The sequence below is a fragment of the Ranitomeya imitator genome, chromosome 2 (genome assembly GCF_032444005.1).
Source record: "Ranitomeya imitator isolate aRanImi1 chromosome 2, aRanImi1.pri, whole genome shotgun sequence".
NCBI classification, from domain to species: domain Eukaryota; kingdom Metazoa; phylum Chordata; class Amphibia; order Anura; family Dendrobatidae; genus Ranitomeya; species Ranitomeya imitator.
In genome coordinates this window covers 830,999,983-831,018,175 of record NC_091283.1, presented here as the reverse complement: position 1 = coordinate 831,018,175, position 18,193 = coordinate 830,999,983, and the positions used below count along the sequence as shown (strand labels likewise).

Below are 18,193 nucleotides of genomic sequence, written 5' to 3'. Positions count from 1 at the left end.
TTGGTTTTGCTGGAAGCTCTGAGACGCAAAGGGTGTACCACCGTGCCGTTAGTCCGGCACGGTGGGTCTTTTTGCCCCCTTTGCGTGGTTTTTGCTTTAGGGTTTTTTGTAGACTGCAAAGTTCGCTTTACTGTCCTCGCTCTGTCTAGAATATCGGGCCTCACTTTGCTGAATCTATTTCATCCCTACGTTTTGTCTTTTCATCCTCCTCACAGTCATTATATGTGGGGGGCTGCCTTTTCCTTTGGGGTATTTCTCTGGGGCAAGTCAGGCCTATTGTTCTATCTTCAGGCTAGCTAGTTTCTTAGGCTGTGCCGAGTTGCATAGGTAGTCGTTAGGCGCAATCCACAGCTGCCTTCAGTTGTGTTTAGGATAGGATCAGGTGTGCAGTCTACAGAGTTTCCACGTCTCAGAGCTCGTTCTTTTGTTTTTGGGTATTTGTCAGATCACTGTGTGTGCTCTGATTGCTAGGCACATTGTGTCCCTGGATTGCCTTCATAACACCTTTCATAAGCACACATAACACAGTACAGGAGGAGTGCAGAGAAGCAGAGCGCCGGGGACAGACAGCGGTAGGTAAGTATGTAGTGTTTGTTTTTTTTACTTTTAGGATGGTAACCAGGGTAAACATTGGGTTACTAAGCGCGGCCCTGCGCTTAGTTACCCGATGTTTACCCTGGTTACCAGTGAAGACATCGCTGGATCGGTGTCACACACGCCGATCCAGCGATGTCCACAGGAGATCCAGCGACAAAATAAAGTTCTGGACTTTCTTCAGCGACCAACGATCTCCCAGCAGGGGCCTGATCGTTGGTCGCTGTCACACATAACGATTTTATTAACGATATCGTTGCTACGTCACAAAAAGCAACGATATCGTTAACAATATCGTTATGTGTGAAGGTACCTTTAATGTGAAGGGGCCTTTAGACCAACTGATGTGGGTGGATATCTGCCAGGCCTGGTGGTCACTGAGATCTTGGGCCAAAGTATAGTGACCACTTGAAGAAATCCGTGTGAGTGCAAGAACCTCACTGAGACGGGAGTGACAGCTCCAACGTAGCGAGAGGTGGTTTGCAGGATGCTCAAATCACCCACGTATCCTCCATCAAAAATCAAGAAATTAAAAAATATATATTTGATATCGCTGTGCTCATAAATGTCCAATCTATCCAAATATAAAACAAATTAATCCGATTTGGTAAACAGCGTAACGAGAAACAAAAATCAGAGCTGGAATTGTGGGTTTTTTTGCCTCCTCAACAACACAAAAAAATGTAAAAAGAGGCGATCAAAAGATTGTATCTACCTCAAAATGGTATCAAGAAAAACATTTTCTTGGGGAGTAAAAATTAAGCTGTAGCTCCATATGCCAAAAATTGAAATCGTTGCTCCTCTCGGAAAATAGTGTCTCAAGTGAAATTTTTTTCTCCACAAAAGTCTGAATTTTTTTCACCCCTTAAATAAAACAAAAACTATGCATGTTTGTTATCGCCGTAATCGTACTGCCCTGTAGAATCACATTACCAGGTCATTTTTACTGTACAATTAACCCTGTGAATATAAAACAAACAAAACAATTGTAGAATTCTGCTTTGTTTTGCCATTTCGACACATTTGGATTTTTTTTCACACTTTCCAGTTCGTCACATTATGCAATGGATGGTGTCATTCAAAAGTTCAATTTGTGTCGGAAAAAAACAAGTCGATGTTATGTTGAAGAAAAAGAAAAAAAAAAGTTATGGTTTTTGGAATAAGGGGAGAATAAAAACAAAATTGCAAAAATAATTAATAGTCTTGTTCTTGAGGGGTTAAAAATCCAATTAAAATAACGCGAAAAAAACGCATGCGGATTTCTGGCAGAAATGTCCGATTTTTGTCAGGAAATTTCTGCTACAAAATCCTGACGTGTGCACATAGCCTTAGTGCGCTCGCTGTACTGGTAAATGTGTTGAGAACAACGCAAATTTCAATGTAGTTAGCGCCCCTTAGTGGCGGTTGCTGGAAAACACTATGTCTCAATTTTTTTTTATTGCTTCACAGTTTATATAGTGTTGACCACAAGGCCGCTAAAATGGAAAATACACCATTGCCCTGGAGGATTTTAGCTGCTTTTGCTGAGATTCTATTTAAATTATATCTCCAAGAAGATCAAAGTAGAGACTTCATTGACCTGTTTCTTGGCATTCGCATATGTGAACAACACAGATTTATGAGTCCATAACCAAATCCATGAAAATGTAATAATATCTGCAGTGGGGAAAATAAGTATTTGATACACTGCTGATTTTCCAAGTTTTCCCACCTACAAAGAATACAGAGGTCTGCAATTTTTATTGTAGATACACTTCACCTGTGAGAGACAGAATCGAAAAATAAAATCCAGATAATCACATTGTAGGATTTTTATGTAATTAATTTACATTTTATTGCCTGAAATAAGTATTTGATGCAACAGAAAAACAGAACTTAATATTTGTTACAGAAATCTTTGCTTGCACTTACAGAGGTCAGACGTTTCCTGTAGTTCCTGACCAGGTTTGCACACAGTACAGCAGGGATTTTGGCCCCCTCCTCCATACAGATCTTCTCCAGATCTTTGGGGTTTCGGGGCTATCGCTGGGCAACATTGAGTTTCAGCTTCTTCAAAGATTGTCTATTAATGAAGGAAGGAGGTTGTTGGTTAAAATCTTGCGATACATGACCCCATCAATCCTCCCTTCAATACGTTGCAGTCGTCCTGCCCCCTATCTGGAAAAGCACCCCTCAAAGTATGATATTTCCCCCACCATGCCTCATGGTTAGGACTGTGTTGTTGGGGTTGTACTCATCCAGATGGTCATTGGCAAACTTCACACGGGTTTGGACATCCTGCCCTGCAGGAATTTAATCCATGACGGTGCAGTATATTACTAACGTTAATGTTTGAGACTGTGGTCCCAGCTCTATTCGGGTCATTGACCAGGTCCCCTCATGTACTTCTGGGCTAATTCCTGACCTCACTCACATTCATCCTTAACCCACGAGGCGAGATTCTACATGGAGCCCCATAACGAAGAAGATTGATAGTCAGCTTGTGTTTCTTCCATTTTCTAATAATTGTGCCAACAGTTGTATGCCTTCTCATCAAGCTGCTTGCCTATTGTCATGTAGCCCATCCCAGCCTCGTGCAGGTCTACAGTTTTGTCCCTGGTGTCATTAGACAACTCTTTGGTTTTGGCTATGGTGGAGAGGTTGGAGTGTGATTGAGTGTGTGGACAGGTGTCTGTTATACGGGTAATGAGGTCAAACAGGTGCAATTATCACTAGTAATAAGTGCAGAGTAGGAGGCTTCTTAATCTTCAGAACTCCTTCATCAGGACACAGCCACTATGAGTTTGAACAATTGAGTCACAGTTGCATCGGGACAGGTAGATGCATGTCCAGTAACCTCAATGAAAGAGGAATTTGCATTGTAAGGTGGTTGTGCACGAGGCTGGGCAGGTTCTGGGTTGGGTTCTGTATTTGTTCAATCAGTTCGGTCTCTATGACGCACAGGTAAGCAGTAGCTACGGCCAGAACTCTACATGGTGACACCCTGGTCTGGTGTAAGAACTGGATCATGCTGAGTTGCAAGGGGCTCAACAGCTGACATAAGCCACAATAAGCGTATACATAGGAATACATTACATTCTTCCATGAGAAGAAGAATGGGAATCCTACCAATGTATGCCTTCTATGAAAGAAGGTCAATCAAAGAGCCATTTAGTTCACCAATGCATCCCTAGACCGTTCAATACTTCATGGCACGTGCTGGTAAATGCCTGCAATACCGTGCAAACCATCTGCATCAACACATTAAACAGAGTAGTTAGCAAACCATAAAGCTTATTGTCTGGAAGCACAATCATCACGGCATCTACAGATGCAGGTAGTCCATTCTTCTCCCTTCCACGTAACATCCTTATCCACAGATAAGATGTTATAAATGGTGGGATAATTGATGAATTTGCTCCCTTTTCTCATCTGCCCTGAAATCTGTAAAAAAAACTGTTAAGAATGGTTTAGGGAACTGATAGTGTTGACTTGGCCTCTTTCCACACCATAAGGCCTGCCATTTTGGAGGTGTCTTGTAGTTATCACAATTTGCCAAAGGTTTCCCTTTGTATTAAGGAATCAGAAACCTTAATGAGTGAATTTCTGAATTCCCAACTCCTCATAAATTAGTGGTGGCCAAACGTAATCCTCAATATTTACCATCAGTCATGGCCAAATCTAGATCTCAAGATCTGCCACCAATAGTGTTGAGCGATACCTTCCGATATCGGGAAATATCGGATCGGATTGGATCGGACCGATACCCAAAAAATATTGAATATCGCCGATTCCGATACCGGAAACCAATGCAAGTGAATGGGACACAAATATCGGAATGAAAATAAACCCTTTCTATCCTTGTAGGTTAATTTTACATGAAGGAAAACAACTAAGAATAATGTAGAATGTATTGGGGAAGGCGGAGGAGACATTAAAGTCATTGAGGTTTAGCCCAATCAAATGGAGTAGCAGGAATTAATTTTTTTTAAGACTTTCGGAGTTGCAAAGATATTGACTATGTTAAGCTTTTTTATATTTTGTCAGATATTTATGTTTCACTACTTCCATGCTGTTCACCTTCTTTTTTACTTCTCCCACACTTTTTCCTTCACCATCCTCAGCAGCAGCATCTTTTTCATCAACTTCTTCTTCACCTTATTCATCTTCTTCTTCACCTTCTTCCTATTATTCTTTTTTTTACATTCTTCATATTCTTCTTATTCAACTATTATTCTTCTTCATATTCTACTTCTTCGTCTTCTTCATATTTTTCTTCATCATATTCTTATTTGTGACAGGCATTCCTGTAGTTGTTATCTATAAAAGATTGAAGATTACACCTTCCGTTCTGTTTGTCACAAAAGATTTACAACAGGATTTGTCCGCGTTCAGTTTGGCCTGCAGCAGCAGGTATTTTCCAGGGGCACCACGAGGAGGAACGGACTCACCCCCATACACTGCTTAGTCTTCTTCTGCTTATAATTTAGATAATATCTTTTGCTCTGATTTTTAGTCTTACGCTTAATGTTCTTCTGCTTTTTGTTCTGCAGCTTCTTGTTCTTCTGCTTCTTGGTCTTCTGTCTCTTGTTCTTCTGTATCATGGTGGTTGTCTTCTTGTTCTTTGTCATCTTGGTCATCTTCTTCAGGGTCATCTTCTTGGTCTTCTTCGGTGTGGTCTTCAAGGTCATCATCTACAGGGTCGTCGTCTTCGGGGTTGTCATCATCGGGGTAGTCTTCAGGGTCGTTGTCTACAGGGTCGTCGTCTTTGGAGTCTTTGTCTTCTTCGGGGTGGTCTTCAGGGTCGTTGCCTTCAGAGTCATCGTCAGGGAGATCCAGAATGATTACCAAAAACCATTTCAAAAAGCTTGAACTTGGAAATGTAGCAGAAGGTACAAGAAGGCTGAGGAACTGCCGAGAACCAGCTGACGGAACTGGAACCCGTATGGGCAGCAGAAGGTACAAGAGACAATGGAACTACCGAGGACCAGCTGATGGTACTGGAACCCAGTTACTAAGCAGGAGGTACCTGTGCAAAAAAGCACTACTAAGGACCAGCAGACGTTGCTGGAACTCGGATGCCGAGAAGGAAGCACCTAAGCCACAGGCTCTGCCTGGAACCAGCTGACATTACTGGAACCTGGATGGGGAACAGAAGGTACAAGAGCCAAAGACAGTGCCGAGAACCAGCTAATGGTACTGGAACCCGGATGGGTATCAGAAGGTACAAGAGCCAATGGAACTACCGAGGACCAGCTGACGGTACTGGAACCCGGTTACTAAGCAGGAGGTACCTGTGCCAGAAAGCATTACCAAGGACCAGCAGACGTTGCTGGAACTCAGATACCGAGAGGGAGGCATCTAAACCAAAGGCTCAGCTCGGAACCAGCTGATGTTTCTGGAACCCGGATGGGTAGCAGAAGGTGCAAGAGTCAAAGACACTGCTGAGAACCAGCTGACGGTACTGGAACCCGGATGGATAGCAGAAGGTACAAGAGCCAAAAACACTGCCGAGAACCAGCTGACGGTACTGGAACCTGGATGGGTAGCAGAAGGTACAAGAGCCAATGGAACTACCGAGGACCAGCTGATGGTACTGGAACCCAGTTACTAAGCAGGACGTATCTGTGCCAGAAAGCACTACCAAGTACCAGCAGACGTTGCTGGGACTCGGATACCGAGAAGGAGGCACCTAAGCCAAAGGCTCTGCCTGGAACCATCTGACGTTACTGAAACCCAGGGGGACATATTCAAGATTAACTTCCAAAGAACCAGCTAATGGTACTGGAACTCAGATAGGCAGCAGAAGATCCACATGAAGAAAAAAGTTGCAAGGCCGCGAGCCGGCCGCAGTTACTGAAACCCACAGTCCTACAGGGGGTGCTTGTCCTATTGGCACTACGGAACCAGCCTTCATTGCCAGATCCCGCAGCCCACATACTGTAGGAAGCACCTAAACTGCAGGCACCATAGAGTCGGCTAACCAGACCGCAACACAATAGGACAACATATTGGAGGAAAAATGACGTTGACACTACCCGGAAACAGCTGGTGTGCTGGAACCAGGCTGGGCAGGAGGGAGTACCCGTGCCAAAGACACTGCCGAGAACCAGCTGACGGTACTGGAACCCAGATGGGTAGCAGAAGGTACAAGAGCCAAAGACACTGCCGAGAACCAGCTGACTGTTCTGGTACCCGGATGGGGAGCAGAAGGTACAAGACAAGAGCCAAAGACACTGCCGAGAATCAGCTGATGGTACTGGAACCCAGATGGGTAGCAGAAGGTACAGGAGCCAATGGAACTACCGAGGACCAGCTGATGGTACTGGAACCCGGTTACTAAGCAGGAAGTACCTGTGCCAGAAAGCACTACCAAGGACCAGCAGACGTTGCTGGAACTTGGATATCGAGAAGGAGGCACCTAAGCCAAAGGCTCTGCCTGGAACTAGCTGACGGTACTGGAACCCGGATGGGTAGCAGGTACAAGAGCCAAAGACACTGCCGAGAGCCAGCTGACGGTACTGGAACCTGGATGGGTAGCAGAAGGTACAAGAGCCAAAGACACTGCCGAGAACCAGCTGACAGTACTGGAACCCGGATGGGTAGCAGAAGGTACAAGAGCCAATGGAACTACCGAGGACCAGCTGACGGTACTGGAACCCGGTTACTAAGCAGGAGGTACCTGTGCCAGAAAGCACTACCAAGGACCAGCAGACATTGCTGGAACTCGGATACCGAGAAGAAGGCACCTAAGCCAAAGGCTCTGCCTGGAACCAGCTGATGGTACTGGAACCCGGACGGGTAGCAGAAGGTACAAGAGCCAAAGACACTGCTGAGAACCAGCTGATGGTACTGGAACCCGGATAGATAGCAGAAGGTACAAGAGCCAATGGAACTACCGAGGACCAGCTGATGGTACTGGAACCCGGTTACTAAGCAGGAGGTATCTGTGCCAGAAAGACCCCTCAAAATGACTTAAAATGAGATGTGGTCCCTAAAAAAAATGGTGTTGTAAAAATGAGAAATTGCTGGTCAACTTTTAACCCTTATAACTCCCTAACAAAAAAAAATTTGGTTTCAAAATTGTGCTGATGTAAAGTAGACATGTGGGAAATGTTACTTATTAAGTATTTTGTGTGACATATGTCTGTGATTTAATTGCATAAAAATTCAAAGTTGGAAAATTGAGAACATTTCTAAATTTTCGCCAAATTTCCATTTTTTTCACAAATAAACGCAGGTAATATCAAAGAAATTTTACCTCTATCAAAACAATGTCAGAATCACTGGGATCCATTGAAGCGTTCCAGAGTTATAACCTCATAAAGGGACAGTGGTCAGAATTGTAAAAATTGGCCCGGTCATTAACGTGCAAACCACCCTTGGGGGTAAAGGGGTTAAAGAGCCAAGTATGCCAGGGACATACGGCGGAGAAGAGGAAGGTGTTCAGCCATTTTGCAATAAGGAACATTTACTAAACAGAAGATGAAGCCAAGAAACAAAAAAGTTTGAACTTAACAACAAAGTGTCCAGACATCATTGTTAATCATCTCTGTGTTTTTAATATTGTCGTTAAAGCTGGAACTATATGAGCTTCAGGCTATATTGATGATGCAATTGTAGGCACATTTCAATGGGATTATAAACTGCAAAATATTTGTCTACTGTGATTCTCGTGCCAAATAAAGAATACATGATCCACCTGACACTGAATTTACATAAGAGGACGTAAAACTTTTGCAATAATGCTCCGTTATTTCTAATTGTTACAATATGTACTAATTATAATTATATGATACATTGCAAAACTTTTCCTGTGGCCAAAACTGGTTTCCAGGTGACATATTGACACCTGTTGGCCCAACAAATGAACAGGACATGTCTGATAGATGAGGGGTCCACCTCTAGGACCTGAGCTTGGACCGATCTTGCATCTTTGGGACTGGAGATTTGGACAAGCGTGTATGTCTCTCTCAATTCACCTCCATTGATGGGCCATGCTCACGAATTAAGATATGGCCTAGTTGTCTAAGATAGGAATACCCCTTTTTAGGCTTTTCCAATAGATATCTTTTTCTGACAGCTACTCATTTAGAATAAGTAATATTTTCCTCTTGAGAGACATTCTTTCTATACTTGGGATTGCCCACTTACCAGATATTTACCTCTTTTAACACATTTACCCTTTATTAAACAAGTTATCTGTAGAAATGGGCAAATGTATTCAAGTGGAATTGAATTCTACTTGAATTTTACAAATATTTGGAAAATATGGATTTTTTTGTAATTCGTTCAACGTGAATTCAACCTCTCCAATTGCTCCCACTGCTACCTGTCCCCTATCCGATCCTCCGCACCTCCTCCACATTACATCTCTGTCCCCGGGTTCACAATAGGCCTTGAGCATTAAGTTAGCAGATAATAAGTTCTCTGCAAATCAAATTTCCTGGTAAAATCTGCAAAGACAGGAGAATTAAAATTTTGTCTGCAAACTCCATAATGACAAGTAGCTATAGATGAGTGCTTCAGACTGAATATTTGGTAATTTGTTAGGATATAATGTGATTAATTTGCTGACGCCAATATAACCTCATCTCCAAGAATACATACTATAACCGGTTTGTTTTCCCATTAAGTACATTTTTTCTACCAAAACGGAAAAGATTAATTTGTTTCTTATGCCACACAATCCTTTTTTTATTATTAAAAAAAGTGGAGTACACAGCCAAATGACAAAAACATAAAATGGTCCCATTTAGAGTCCCTTAAATATTGAGCAACCAACATCGGAATAGAGATATGGAGCATCTCCAACGCTCTCTTATTGGAAACTTCACCACTGCATTAACGTACCAGGCAGCCACCCAATTATATCTATACCACCAGTTATAGCGATGTTTGAAAAAGACCCAGGCGGGGTCGAAACGTAACTTGCTATCACTTTGCCAATTATCTACTGTTTTCAATGTTGTGGTGTACAACTACTGTATTTTTCGGACTATAAGACGCACTGGACTATAAGACGCACCCAGGTTTTAGAGGTGGAAAATAGGGAAAAAATTATTTGAAGCAAAAAAAAAAAATATGGTAAAATTTAATAAAATACTATTATATGTGGTGTTATTATATACAATATTATGTTGGAAGCTATGGGTAGAAGATGGTGCTGCGCGACCAGTGTGGTGTCTGTACGAAGATGCTGGAGGATGAGTATAAGAATGGGGGCACAGGGCTTATATTAAAAGCACCACTCCAGCACTGAAAACTAACACTGGAGTGCTGCTTTAAGATCCCATTGGGAGAACTATAAATCACAGCATGTTCTGCAGATCCTATGCCATGCTGGGAGTTATAGTTCACCACATGAGTGGCAGAGTGCTTTATTGTGTGTTGTAAAGACTAAGCTTTTAATTGTGTGAGCCAGCCAGCCACATGGAGCATCCCATGACTGCACACACAGAGTTCTTCCTGCCTCTCCACAGCACAGGTCATAAGAGGAAGCCAGCAGATTCTAGTGGGGAGTCTGAAGGACCTGTGATGACATCAGAAGATGGAGGGCTCTGTGCTGTCATGTGCCAACGCTCCAGCCTGCCCACTTCATGACATCAAACAGGTCCTTATGCACTCGGCATCCAGCACAGCCAGGAAGGTATGCGGCGATCTTGTCTCCTCTGGCCCCTGCTGCTGCCTCCTCCTCCACCGGACACACAGACCTCCCCAGCTGCTGCAGGAATCCAGCGCTGGGGAAACCATATGTGTTACAGTGAAGGAACATTCATTTGCTGCTCCCCACTCACTGCTGACAGGTGGGCGGGGAAACGACTAATGAATTTTCACTAGTGCGTCTTATGGTCGGAAAAATACGGTACTTACTGAAGTTATATAAGTAAAGCATTTCCTGCTAAGGATTTACTAGTGGTCGGTGCTCATAGCAAGTGAGCATAACTGCTACACACAGACGATCTGATCATCCCTTGGGTGTAGCAAAGGCGATCAGACAACTGCAGCTTCTAATCTCCCATGGACACTATTGAAGCGTGCAAAAAGTAAAAAAAAAAGTTTAAAAAAATATTTGAAAAAATAAAAAGTCAATTCACCCCCCTTTTGCCGCATTCCAAATAAAATTAAAAAAATCAAACGCACACATATCTGGTATGGCCACGTTCAGAATCGCCCGATCTATCAAAGTTAAAAAAGTTTAAACCCATTTGCTCAACGGCGTAATGAGAAAAAAAATTAAACACGCCAGAATTACTTTTTTTTGGTCACTGCTAAATTCCAATAAAATGCAATAATGGGCGGTGAAAATAAAAGTGGTATCAATAAGAACGTCAGCTCGGCGTGCAAAAAAATAAGCCCTCAACCCAGCCCCAGATCACAAAAAATAGAGACGGTACAGGTCTTGGGAAATGGTGGCATTTTTTTTTAACCAAAGTTTAGATTTATTTTTAACCACTTTTGTAAAAAGAACCTAGACATCTTTGGTGTCTCTGAACTCATGACCTGGAGAATCATAATGGCATGTTAGTTTTAACATTTAGTGAACATGGTAAAAAAGAAAACTGTGGAATTGCACTTTGTTTGCAATTTCACCGCACTTTGAATTGTGTTCCCATTTTCCAGTACACGACATGTTTAAAACCAATAGTATCGTTTAAAAGTACAACTTGTGCCACAAAAAACAAGCCCTCACATTGCCATATTGCCTAAAAAAGTCATGGCTCTGGGAAGAAGTAGAGCAAAAACCGAAAACGCAAAATCGAAAATGACCCGGCGGTGAAGAGGTTAAGAAGTAAGCTGGAAATATATATTACACCTAATGACATATACATTTGGATATATTACTGCATATATAATGGACATAATACCTTCATGTTTCTTTAAGGACGTTTTTCGTGAACAGATAATAGTCCAATTATTGTAACCTATAGCATCTTATGAAGATTAATAACAATGATATCAGATATTTACACTCTTAACTGGCTGAATGTTCTGCATAAAAGAATGGAATGGAATGTTCCCAATGATTCTCTGCTAATCACATTTGTATTTGTGTTTTAGGCTGGAGACATTTATTCACTAGCATCCAATGTATGTTTTGTCGAACAGGTTATGCGAAGAGACAACAAAAAACCTCGTAAATTTATGATTTAGAAAGAAGGAAAATAATTCAATTTTTTGTTTAATTGGACAATACATTCTTTTAAATCCATGTGGTTTAGTGAATAAGCTTAGATTCAAAAAGTTACTATTATTCCTTACAACATCTCTCAGCTGGTTGATGAACCAATCAGGAGAGGGAATCTGCTGGATCTGGTTCTGTCAAATAGACCAGATACAATCTCAGATCTACAGGTCAGGAGGCATTTGGGAAGCAGTGACCATAATTTGGTAAGTTTCAATGTTATTTTCAAACCTTCAAAAGGGGAAATGCAAAAATCTGAAACTTTAGGAAAGCTGATTTCCACAAATTAAGGGAAGTGCTTGATTGAGTACACTGGGACCAAGTCATGGTAACTGGGGATACCGCCGACCATAAATGGGGTATGTTTAAGGAAATACTAGTAGAAACCTGTAGAAAACTTATACCCTCTGGTAATAAAATGTCCAGGAATAAAAATAAACCATTATGGATAAATAAGACAGTACAAAGTTTAAATTAGACGAAAACAAAGGGCATTCAAATTCCTGAAGGCTGAGAAAACTGACATAGCATAAAGATCTAAGTAGATCTACAGGTGCATCTCACAAAATTAGAATATCATGAAAAAGTAAATTTATTTCAGTTCTTCAATACAAAAAGTGAGACATCACAAACAGAGTGATGTATTCCAAATGTTTATTTCTGTTAATGTTGATGATTATGGCTTACAGCCAATGAAAACCCAAAAGTCATTATCTTAGTAAATTAGAAAACTTTATATCACCAGCTTGAAAAATGATTTCAAAATCCGAAATGTTGTCCTACTGAAATATCTGTTCAGTAAATGCACTCAATACTTGGAAGCGATCAGCCTGTGGCGCTGCTGAGGGGTTATGGAAGCCCAGGTCGCTTTGATAGCAGCCTTCAGCTCGTCTGCATTGTTAGGTCTTGTGTCTCATCTTCCTCTGGACAATACCCCATAGATTCTCTATGGGGTTATGGGGTTAAGGTCAGGTGAGCTTGCTGCCAATCAAGCCCAGTGATACTGTTGTGTGTAAACCAGGTATTGGTACTTTGGCAGTGTGGACAGGTGCCAAGTCCTGCAGGAGAATTAAATTTCCATCTCCAAAAAGCTTTCCAGCAGAGGGAAGCATGAAGTGCTCTAAAATTTCCTGGTAGAAGACTGCACTGACTTTGGTCTTGATAAAACACAGTGGACCTACACCAGCGGATGACATGGCTCCCCAAACCATCACTGATTGTGGAATCTTTATCCTCGAGTGAAGAGGCTATCGATCTGCTCTCCAGGACTCAGGAAATGCTCTCTTCATCAAATCTCATAGCGTATATAGAGAGTTTGGGGGCACCACGGTCAGGGGGATACACACCAAGACCTATAAAATAACCAATAGTAGAACACAGAGAAACAGAATAGGTCATAGAAACTGGGATCACCACAAATTCTGATATAGCAAAAATTAGACACAGCTTTATTTATGTAGAAATGTACAAACACAAGGCAAAACACACACATTAAAAACATTTAAAAAGGGAACATATTTATGCCCTATACAAAACAACCCCTGATAAGGCTAGAGCCTGCACATGACACAGAGGTACAATGGAAACATAACCTGCAATAAGGTGCCTATATAGACAGCATGGCCAAAGTGTGGATGTAATCTATAAAAGCAGCCCATATGTACAATGACGTTGTGGTAGCTTGAAAGTACAATAACTATATATCTAAAGAGGTATATCAATAGTACCGTGCAGCATAATACCAAATCCACCAGTGGTATGATGTACTACCAATAGAAAACCAAGATACAACGCATAATAGAAAAGCAGGATGACTGCTTATTGCACTACAGATAACACATAGTAAATCGACCACACACCCAAATAGATCAGGGGACTAGAGAAGAGAAGGTCAAAGCAGCATGCCTGCCTCTGAGAATGCCCCCTCAATAAACAACCACATGTAATGCCATGAAGAAACCAAGGACCTCACAGAGTCAAGTGCGGGCAGTGCGGATACCCAATGCGTGTTGCCACCATCTGGTGGCTTCATCAGGGGTAATGACTGCATTGCATGCCCTCTATTTTAAATATGCAATAATTAGTATACGATACCATACATATGTGCTGTACCAGGTCCGCAGCGTGGAATAAGTGCAAAGCTCAATGCGCTCGCTGTGCCCAGTGTGCGACTCAAGGCGCATGCGCTGGCGTCTCAAAGAGCGGTAGTGTGTCACCAGCTCAGGGTTGCCAAGACAACATGCACGCCTAACTTACAGCGCGTGCGCACCATCTCAATTCGGTGGCCAAATTAAAAGCGAGCAAATGTGCCACTGCACACAACCTAACCTTAACACACTCAGAGCTGACAGCCCCTCTGCCTGCTTCCGGAACGCCGCAATCATGTTTGTGCCAGGTGTCAGCTGTGACAATCGGCTTTTCGGCTATGACATACTATCCCATCCATGGTCAGACGGGCCCAGCCCACATGGACTGGATAGTACGTTGGATGTCAGAAACGGGTAAAGCCTCAGTATGTACTCTGTCACGACCTGTGGGACAAAGTCTCTGGTAAAGTACTGGGGGGTATGCGTGCCACTACGCTTTAATGGCACCAGTAATATAAAACCCAGAGTATTTTCCTCCGGCACATTACGTGCTGTGAGGTTTAAGCTAAGTTACATAACGGGCTGGTTTTATTGTGGACATCCATAGATTGGGTGGGAGGATATCCACCTTATCTCCACCTGCAGAGCCGGACCTCTGTGAGGTGTCACAGTCATGTGATCAGTCACATGGGTGGAGGAGTCACATGGTGGCTGGAGAGGAACACTCTAGAGAAGTGTTTTGAGTTTTGTTTATGCCTGAACCGTGGGTCTTGCTAACCCTAATGTATGGACTGTATCTAGTGCTACTGTTTTGCTGTTTTGATATGTTTTCTTTGGCTGTTTTGCCCAGAGGGCCGTGTTTATTTTTGTGCTTAAATTTGGATCATGTCATGTCTAACAAACCAGTACATCTTTAAAGCCGCAGTGTTCCCGGGACTACCTCTGCGTGTAGCCGAGTGAGCTGATGTACCACTATATATATATAACGTTTTCTGTTACCTAGAGCTCAACAAATGTATTTGAGTGAAATTGAATTTTAAAAAAATTTGTATTCTAGATATATCTGAATTTTTGTAATTCTCACAGCACGAATTCGGCAAAATGGCCAAGCAAACTATTAGAAAAAATTATATCCGCTTCACCGCTCACATGTCCCACCGACCGCCTTTTGGTCCTCTGCGCAGTGCCAATTCTCTTCAGATTCTTCTCTCCTGTCCAGAAATTCCAGCATGCTTGTGCGTTGTATGTCTTGTTGTCCCGACACTGTCACGCACGGCGCACATTGACGTCTAATGAATGATTTTGAATTTCCCTATAAAATATTTGTGCGATTTGCCAAACTTGAATCTCTGCAGATCTGCTGATTTCTATTTTCAACGCATTCCAACATGAACCTATTACAAGCCCCTTAGCAATGCTGACTTGTATAGACAAAATCACCCTCACAGGAAAGTATTTCTGCATCTAATATTTACCTTGTTCTCATGCAAGTTTCTTCTATGATTCTTTCCCTATTCCTTTGGCTGATGTAACAACTCTACGGAAGCCAAATGAACATGTCTCCCTTCAGGCAGTAATGAAGCAAATCACTTACGACAGAACCTTATAGGAGTTGGAACAACAAAAACCTTTGTAATGCACTTTTCTTGCAATGGACTTAAAGCCATTTGGGCAGAAATTTAATTAATTTGGTGTAATGTCTAGTGATGAGTGAATATACTCGTTACTCGAGATTTCTCGAGCATGCTCGGGTGTCCTCCGAGTATTTTTTAGTGCTCGGAGATTTAGTTTTTCTTGCCGCAGCTGAATGATTTACATCTGTTAGCCAACAAAAGTACATGTGGGGGTTCCCTAGCAATGGTACAATGGTAACCAGGGTAAATATCGGGTTACTAAGCGCGGCCCTGTGCTTAGTAACATGATATTTACCCTGGTTACAAGTGAACACATCGCTGGATCGGCGTCACACATGCCGATCCAGCGATGACAGCGGTTGATCAGCGACCAAAAAAAGGACCAACGATCTCCCAGCAGGGGCCTGATCGTTGGTCGCTGTCACACATAACGAGATCGTTAGTGGGATCGTTGCTACGTCACAAAAAGCATGACGTTGCAACGATATCGTTAACGAAATCGTTATGTGTGAAGGTACCTTAAGGCCTCTTTCACATGTCTGTCTCTCCGGTGTGATGACAGTTTTCACACGTACTGGAGACACTGACACACCTGGACCCATTCAAGTAAATGGGTCTGTGCTCATGTCAGTGTATTTTCACAGACTGTGTGTCCGTGGGCAAAACAAGCTGACATGTCCATTTTTTGCCATCAGCACAGGCCGTAAGCCGACCCGCACACGTGCACTCAGATGACACACAGAAATGTCATCCATCTATAAGACACCTCTCAATAATTACTAATCCTACAGTTAAATGGTAAATAAAGACGCAACCAGAAAAAAAATATTTTATTAGAAACTAGCTGAAGAGCCCGGCGTTGCCTGGGCATAGTAAATATCTGTGGTTAGTTATAGCACCTCACCTCTCTTATTTTCCCATCACGCCTCTCATTTTCCCCCTCACATCTCTCATTTTCCCCCTCACATCTTTCATTTTCCCCCTCACATCTCTCATTTTCCCCCTCACTCCTCTCATTCCCCCCTCACTCCTCTCATTCCTCCCTAACACTTGTCATTTCGACCTCACATCTGTCATTTTTCGATCACTCAACTATTTTCCCTCACTCCTCTCATTTTGCACTCACACCTTTTCATTTTCACCTCACACCTCTCATTTTCACCTGACACCTCTCATTTTCCCCTCAGTATATACATGTTTGTCATCCCTTATATATAGTATATGCAGGGCCCCAGGGTCCTGGTTTTTGCAGTAATATCATTCTCCTCTAGGGGGGAGTGATGTTATGCTTGGAGGCAATGAAGGACAACTGCATCAGGTAGTTGGTCCCGGACAGGGGTGGGAGCCTGTCAGAGATCTAGACAGAAGGTCACGAAGCTGTGCCTGCCCTAAGTGCGGCAGTTCCTAAGAACGGACACCAAAGCGAAATGTATTGCAGAGAGGGTGAGAAGAAGTCATGGCAAAGGAGTGGATACCAGGAGGAGTTCTGCCCTACACAGGCTGCCTCCTTCTGGGGCGCAGGATCCCAGTAGCCGGAGCACCGAGGGAGCAACGACCCTTTATGCCTTGCTCCAGAGACCGGCAGGACAGCTAATTTCACATTACCTGTCTGCCCCTACACCCAGGAGGCAAGGTGGCACCCCTTGGAGGCTGGGGTATGATAAAGTCCCTGTAAAATGCCTCAAGCCACCAGTCATACGGGTTTGTCCTATCCATCTGGGGGACAGAGAGAGAGACATAACATCTACAACATCTGTGAGGACCTTATGAGATGCTTAGCAGTAAGGTACTACAACCCCACGGGGCTAGAGGAAGGCTACTGATTTCCACCTGGATAAGGAAACTCTGGATTTGCCTCCAAACCGGCCGGACTCTGCCTACCCTGTGGTCTGGTGCTCAGGACTGTGGATGCTGAAACCTTCAGTACAAGGTAAAGAGACTGCAACATTGTGTCCTTGTTCTTCACTGCGCCTCTCACCATTCACCATCTACACACTGGGAAGCCCTGGGGATACACTTCACCTGTGGGAAGGTATACCATCTAGCTGCAATAACGTCACCCCAGCGGACCCCTTAAAGCAGTATCGGTCACCCTGATCGAATACCACAGGTGGCGTCACGAACATTTCACCTTTAAAGACCTTTCCCTTTTACACGGACATCCCTAGGGCCACGGACCAGGTCAGCCACCGTGACATCCCCCTCTGTGAACCGAAGGACCCGGTACCGAGTACCCCACTGCCCTGACGGGGCACTCCAACTTTGGCGTCACAAACAGAATCTACTCAAGCCCACAAATCGGGTCATGTGCGCCTAGAGACTGTGCCAGAATTGTGCTTGAACCGTGATTTATGCTAAAAGACTGTATAACTAATGTACTGTGATTTGCCGCCAAAAATTGCCATCAAAACTGCCGCCATTACAGCGCCACGAGGAGCGCCAGAGAAGAAGAAGGGCATGCCATCGTGGGCATGAACTAACTGAGAGCACGAAAAATAATGGCCGCCCAGTCCAAATACCTCTGTACCTTGAGGTTGTGTCCGTCAGCAGCAGAGATCTGCCTCCTGATCCTCAATGGAGGGAGGAGACCAAGGAAAAGAAACCTCCCCCGGAGGAGAGAGTGGGAAAAGGACCAGGAAGGAGCAAGCCACATGGAGGACGCCATGGCCAGCCATCCGGAACCAGAGTATGAGGTAGAGGCAGATGACTCCCCC

At 43.3% G+C, this 18,193-nt stretch overlaps 1 protein-coding gene across 4 annotated transcripts in view; it reads right to left on the bottom strand.

The window, feature by feature from the left end:
* The window catches only part of LOC138666017 (ovostatin-like), a 219,747-nt gene that overhangs the window by 98,411 nt on the left and 103,143 nt on the right, over positions 1-18,193 (bottom strand). For all 4 annotated transcript variants that reach the window (XM_069754074.1, XM_069754072.1, XM_069754073.1 and 1 more), the window contains one exon: positions 2,506-2,656. The gene's annotated coding sequence lies outside the window, so the exon portion shown is untranslated. The remainder of the gene's footprint in view (positions 1-2,505; positions 2,657-18,193) is intronic.